This window comes from Citrus clementina, unplaced genomic scaffold (assembly GCF_000493195.1).
Source record: "Citrus clementina cultivar Clemenules unplaced genomic scaffold, Citrus_clementina_v1.0 scaffold_9, whole genome shotgun sequence".
NCBI lineage: Eukaryota > Viridiplantae > Streptophyta > Magnoliopsida > Sapindales > Rutaceae > Citrus > Citrus x clementina.
Genome location: NW_006261964.1, coordinates 14,922,983 through 14,930,609, shown reverse-complemented (window position 1 = coordinate 14,930,609; position 7,627 = coordinate 14,922,983). Strand labels below are relative to the sequence as shown.

At 34.4% G+C, this 7,627-nt stretch overlaps 1 pseudogene; it reads right to left on the bottom strand.

Annotated features, from left to right (window-relative positions):
- Positions 1–1,213: 1,213 nt before the first annotated feature.
- LOC18033359 lies at positions 1,214–2,580 on the bottom strand (annotated as a pseudogene).
- Positions 2,581–7,627: the final 5,047 nt, after the last annotated feature.

The window sequence follows — 7,627 nt, the reverse complement described above, 5'->3', positions numbered from 1 at the left end:
TCTGCCTACTTATTTGAGTAGTCCAAGTCCAAGGTGCTTGACAGAAGGTTTATTGGGTCTCAAGACAAAAACATTATAGAAGAGTTTAACTAATAACACCCCTTTCAAGTCTTGAGCAAACCCCATTCATATAAAATTACGGTTATAACCCAAATATTTAATTACACCCCTGTATGATTATATCATCGATCGCTTCCAGTATTCATTTTTTCAGTGAAATTCCAGTATTCATTGATTTAAAATCGAAAATGGTTTTTTTTTTTTTTTTTTTTTTTGATGCCCAGTTATGTTAAGAAGCTTTCGGTCCCAAATGTCAGATTTAAAACTAATAACAAACAAGAAGAAATAAATATAGTTAAATAAATATTAGAAAAATAAAAGAGACTGAGATTTATAGATAAATAAGTATTAAAAAAATTAAGAAAACCTATTCTCCATCCCTTTTGGAGACTAGCTAGTAGACTAATAATCAATATGCGATAATTATTGGTAATTAGTTATGTAAATATTTTGTATAAAGAGTTTCATTTTATTGTTCAAAATTAGGAAAAAATAATAATAATAAGAGGTCATTTTTGGCAAAAAAATGAGCGTGCTTAGAAATTATAAGTAATCCTTGTACATTTTAACGAGTGCATCTAATAGAGCGGTTTTACAAGGATTTTGGATGGGTGCCTGTTGTCCTACTCATTATAAAATCCAACCTTTAGATGTTCAAAATGAAGAATAATAGTGCAATTACTTGCGTTATCTGAGAAGTAACATCAAAATCAATATGCTTCCCTGTGTTGTTGGAACTCTTCTAAAGCCCAGATATTCTTCATTACCTTCCCCGCAATAGATGATTGATGCATGCTCTCTAACAAATTGAGGATCGTCGATGAGCGAACTGAAAGCTTTGCCTACGCACTTGAGTCGCTCAAGGGATTTGACAGGCAGCCGCGGTAATATGTTCAAAGCAAACTCTTCTTGAAATTAAGTGAACTCCAAGCTATTAATAAAACTTAATACAAGAACTACTCTAAGCTGATGTTGCGTGTAGGACAATCTTTTTGTCTAATCATTAAACTTCTCAAATTTCAACAAAATATATTAAATAAAATGGAAAAGGATGTTTATAAAGCGTATATGTAATTAAACATCTAGAAAAGGGAGTTGATGAGGAGCAATACATGAAAGTCACAGTGACATGATCATATCAGTGATAAAACAGAGATGATACTTAATAAGCAAGATATGAGGCCATTATGGTGATGCCTACTGGAAATAAGCTAGAACTGAAAACAGAGTTTGTGTCAGGGTAAGTATAAGCAGAAAAAGTGCAGCGAAAACAGAAATGATTGTCCATGGAGTGTTGAAATAGTTATGCCTGAGGTTGGCAATCCATATGTTCCAATGCCTGTCACAGTACTTATTCACATTGTGGAATATATCTCCATAAAAGTTGTAAAGGGGCAGGGCGACAGAATCTCCAAGCCTATTGAACATGTTGGCAACGACTTCATCATCACCTAAACAATTATGGAGAATTTTGTTCTCACAAAGCAATTCCACATCCTTTGCAGTGTTGATGAGACAGTCCATGAATTTCAAATAATTGATGAAAGGAGCATGCGCATCAATTGGGAAAAATTGCTCATAAACAGAGATGTTTCGGAAAAATGATTCGGTGTCATCATCAATTGTCAATGTAGGTATTTTTAGTATTCCAGCATCCTTATCAAAATCAATTGACAGTAAGCTTTCACCCTCAATCTTCTCGAACTTGATTCCAGCCTCTTTGAGATTTGTAGCACATACTATGAAATTCCAATTTTCCGCATAAGCTGGACGTATGATACGAGGAACATAATTGTGTATGAAGCCCAGTAAATGCTTAATATTGGGGTCTAAGTCTGAAGATAGTCCAATTTTTGAGACTTTCAAAAGTTGGAGAGGAAGGGCTTTACTCAAGAAACTCAAAATCAAGTCCTGGAAATTTGTTTCTTTATCCTCAGGCATCTTAGTAGCGTCGAAAAATTCCTGGAGAACAAACAAGGGAAGCTGATTGTCAGCTAGCAACAAATCACGGCCCAGTTTCTTGCGGACCCAACTTGTCTGGAAAACATCGTCATCATCGTCCCATAGATCTAGCTTAAACTTGCGAAATAGCTCAACAATAAAGCAAGCATCAAGGAGCAACATTTCCAAAAATTTAAATCGATACATATGTATAGGCTCTGCATAACAAAAACGAGCTTTTTCTTCTAATTCTCTCGTGGCCACCAAATACCTTTCTAAGTTACTAAGATCTTCCCCTCTTCGCTGTAGAAGCTTTTTCAGATAGAGAACTTTGGGCTTTTGCATTTCTGCTAAAAGAATTTTGTTGTTAAGGAGGTGGCAGTTTAAAGGACCGATTGCTATTATTTGTGGTTCATAGGCTTTTACATTCTCAGTTCGCAGATGCTGAGGCACTCTTCTTATTTTAGAAACAGCTGAGGATTCTTTTGATACTCTAGCAAGTTCATACGTCAAATTTTGTACCGCAATGGATACATCTGCGTCCATCTATTTCTCTTGATTCATTATCAAATAATTCATGCTGAAATTAACAAGGCTAAAATTATTTTTAAAAAAATGAAAGTCGTGTTATAAAAAATTAAACTAGCTTTTGTTCTAATAAACTAATGTGGTCCTCAAGCTCGGAGTAGTTTTTGAGCAATTTTATTTGATTGCTTATCACTCTAGGAGATGTAAGAGATTAAAAAATGATTTAAACTTCGTCCACACCTCTATTTTTTAAGAATAAAAAATAAATACTAATAAAAAAGAAACTAATGTGATTCTAAAAATTATACTACTCTTAGAATTAGAGACCATAACCTACCCAGTCCAATCAAGTATCTTTCCATTCTTGAGATTGGGGCATTGAGAATCAATTACTTGATCTCTTACTCGCATTGCAATCGTCAAACCACCTTGACTATTTTCTTATATATATATATAATATATATAGTTTGTATAACTAATTACTCGTTAATTAAGTTATTATTAGCTGGGGAAAAAAAATAAAAAGGAGAAAACTACATATTGAACTCCAATAAATCATCCTAAAATATTCGACCTTAATTTTGTTTGTAATACTATTTACACGTGACAAGAGCATAAAATGAGAAGCTCTAACTATGCTTAAGTAAAGGCAACGAGATGGCCAAGGATACTAAAAAATCACTTGAACTTAAAAGTCATGTAATCAACAAAATGTGCACATAGCTGAATCTGTATCTTTTTTTTATATTTTATTTTTGAAGGAACATGGCATCCATAGGATCAATAGAGACATAATGAAAATTAAGAGAATTCCGATATAAGTTTACCCAAATTTCAAATCAGAGACGAAGTATATCACTATTGATGCTAGAATAAGAGCAATGTTTAACAAAAAGAAGTGGTAAAACTTACTTGTCAAAGATGAAGTATTACTCTTTGATTGATCAACTAAATCTATCTTCTTTGCAGTGCTAATTAGTCAACGTCTCTGTTTGTTGAATCTATCTTCTCTGCATTGCTAATTATTTGATTTAGGTTAGGTGAAGTAAGTCACCATCATTTGCAAGTTCGCGATAGACTTTAAAATGACCCAGTCTTTGTTTAATGAAATATTTAATACAGTAAATAAACAACTTTTATTATTAAAGTATATTTTCTCCAATGTGTAGGTTAACTTTGGTCAAGGATTTCACAACATAAATACCTCTTTTTTGTTTTAATAGGTAAATAGGTATAAATGACGTGGTACAAAAAGAACAATCAAATAAAAGCACTAAGACCCATAAAATTATTTTCATGATCACTGATATTTGATTTAGGGAAGGCAATCAAACCTGGATCTGACCTAGACCTGGACTAAACCCAGAAAATTCAGGTCGGGTTCAACCCGCACGGGCCGTACCGGATCAATTTTCATCCGGAATCTGAATAAAATTTTAAGACTTACATTTTTCTGTGGTCCGGATATGGGTTCAGATGGACCCGTAAATTCAAAACCTAGATCCGGATATTTTTTATTTTAATATTAATTTTTTAGAAATTATTTAATATAAATAGAATTTTTTTTTTTTTTAAAAAAAAGAAACCCTACCTCGCTAAACACTCCCTTTCCCAAATTGCAAGATGCCATTTCCTCTCTCAATCTCTCACTCTCTCTTCTCGGTTCTCCTCTAATTCTCTTATTCAAATCACATTAATCAACACTTTCATCACTACGGTCCCATTGTGGCAGCTTAAACATGCGAAACATATCAACGATGAAGCAAGCATGAAGCAGCCTCATTTCCAGAAAATAATCGCCTGCTGAATCACGATATGAAGATGCATAAATAACAACTAAGAGTTCTTTCTTGTAATTCTCCCATGGCCTTCACATATCTTCTTACGTTATGATGATCATCTTCCCCTCTTCGCTGGAGAAGCTTTTTTCAGAAAGCCCATTTTGTGCTCTTTCATCTCTTGCCAATTTCAAAAATGGAGGCCGTTAATAGGACCGATTGCTATCATTTGTGGTTCGTAGGCTTCTGCATTCACAATATAGAGATGCCTCGGTAGTTTTCTTATCTTAAAATCAGACGATTCTTCTGCATACAATGAATTAGAAAGAATGTATGAAATACGAGTACATACTCATTCTTAAGCATCCTCAGCCATACCTTTATCAGGCAGGCACTGTTATTCGAATAATTAACATTGGAGTAGAAAATTGATATTCGTTAAAAAAAAAAAAAATCGAATGTCAGTCGGATTAAGTTAACACTGTATGGTATTTCAGTTAGTTGAAAAAATAATGAAAGAACATGTTAACATCCTATAGTGTTATAGTTAATTGAAAAAATAATGAAAAAACATGTTAACGTCATATATGGTTTAACATGGCCGCTTTGTAACCAGCTATGAATAAATATCATTTTTCTTTTGATCAACAAGGCTAGCTAATTTAAGGCCTATAGAGCTACATAATTAAATGAGGAAAATTAAAGATATTATCAAGAAATTTGGAAGGGCCAAGAGTGACAATGTGACATGACAATGAGAACGAAGAAATTACAAAGGAAAGAAATTAGAGAAAAGGAGAGTAGAACAGCGAAAGAGGAAGAAAAAATAAGAATATAAGACGAAGAAAAGAAAAAAGAAAGAGGAAAACAATAAAAGAAAGATAAAAGGGAGTGCAACAATGAAACGGACGAGACATAAGAAAATAAGAAAAAGAAAAGAAGAAAGAATTAGAAGGTAGATTGGAAGTCCTAAAATTGGAATTAGAATGGTCTGAATTAAATTTCAAGAGTCACTGTAATAAATATACAAAATTTGAGTAGTTATATTGAAGTTTTAATAACGCATTAGTAACCTTATTAACAATTAGGTTTTGTTTTCAAGTTTCATATATTGTATGTTTGTGTTTAACTAATAAAATTTATAAACAAAATAGCAATTTTAATTATACATGTCATTCTAACAAATTATTTGTGAAATCTTGTATTTTAGAAGACCCAAGAATTCACAAGAGCCCTAAAAAATTTGTAAGTAAATAGAACTAATTAGCAAATTATTTTTATTACAATTTAATCTAATAACATGATATGATTATTTTTATGCATATCATATGATTAATTATGTCATCATTTATAGTAGCGAACCACTAGAATGGTAACCTTCCCGTTAAATTCACTTTGATTCCACATGATGTTTTTCACCCAGCGTTGCATGTAATTCTCCACTATTTGGTGTTGTTCATATATGAATGTTATGTATAATATCTTTTTTTTAATAAGAAAACTATGAATATATTAATAAATAATGGACATATTGCACAAGTAGTGGACCAGGTATCCACCCAAAAGGCTCAATACAAAAATAAATATGTACATAAATAAGATGCACTCTAATTAAATCCCTAAAACAACCATTCAATTTTTTTTTTTTTTTGTGCAAACCACTCTAATGGTGGGGGGTTAGGCGAGACCCCTACCTGTCGTTTAGAATAGATAATGAAAGATACAAGGAGGGAGACAAAAACCAAAACCTCCAATCAAGAGAAATAAATACAACAGTAAAAGAAAAGATTAAGGCATAGCCTAACATAAGAATCATAATAAAAGTAACTAATGTAGATGGTGATAATATTTCTTATGATACTTGCGGCTGGCAAGTAATTTAATGCCTTTTTTTTATTGACGGACAATGCTAAGATCAGGGTTAAAGTCAATTCTCTCATAATTCTCAGGTGCAGACAGAAAGTGGTCTTTATTCACTAGGTGATCATTAGAACTATCATCATTATCAGTATGAGAATTGTAATGCCTAATATCTGTATTGGATGCTCGATAAAGATGTGGATTCTACTCACCAATGCTCCGCAGGGGAGAAAAGCTTTGATCATAAGGTTCTCGGGCCCTAGAATTGTGAGTCGTGGCATCCTGGCCAATCGGCTCCTGAATGGAAGTAGAGTTTGTAACATTAGCACGGTTCTCTGTAGGTTTGGTGATCAGAGACCCCGCATCCGCAATCTGCTTAGTGATGGAAGGCTCATGTCGTGGAGTATCTAAGGGTTGTGGAGTATCTGATAGTAGAACTTCAGACTTCTTACCATTTTCTACTCTGGTCTGCCAATTCCCACTGGGTCGCTGGGGACGGAGCCCCAGATTGGCCATGTAATACGTCTCAATAGTATGGCCAAGGTGCTTGCATGAAGCACAGTAGAGTGGGATTTTCTAAAAAAATTACACTCTGCCAAAATCCAGAATCTCCCACACCAATTCGTATCCGTGGCAATGGAGGTTGAGTAACATCATACCCCACAAATACCCTAGCTACAGAAGGGCGAGCTAAAGAGGCAGTAGCTTAGGCAATTCGCAATGGCTTGCCAATAGCTGATGCAATAGAAAATAATGATTCTTTATAGTGCATGAAGTGGACAAGCAAGTAAGGAAATGATATCCATACTAGGACTATAAGGGATTCCTTAGAGCACCGAAAATCGGTGGTTCGTTTAAAAATTCTTATGGCACTCCCATTAATGTACCATGCCTGCCTAACCCGTAGGTGGGAGTAGTCCTCTTCAATGTCCAATTGAATTAACACATGTTGATTATCTAGTAAAGACACCTTGGAAGTTCCCTTCAATCTCAAAGAAGTAACAAATTTATGAATTAATTCCATACTAGGTCTGTTATAAGAAAATTTACCGACAAATGTCAGCTTGAAGGGAATGGCCATCGCTTGAATTTCCGCAGCAGAAAATTATACATTAGGCTCTCCCCTGAACGAAGTAACGGTCTTGATCGGAATCGTCGAGCTAGTTGAGCCGTTCATAATATCCAACAAAAGATTTTTTATTGGGTCTGTTTTTATCTGAATTGGGGACGAAATTCAAAACCGAGGCATAAGATGGTGCGGACGTGGGCTGAGTAGCATTTTGGGTCAATGGTTCATATGGGGTATTATTAGAAACGAGTGTGAAGGGCATTCAGAAGGGCTGGGTGTTGGGATCGGAAATGGATTGGGCTTCAGTTTGATTAGTGGGAAAGGCTGGTGGGACATGGGAAAGGCTAGTGGGGAACACACATGGGGGACACAAATCATGTGCAGCCGAAAG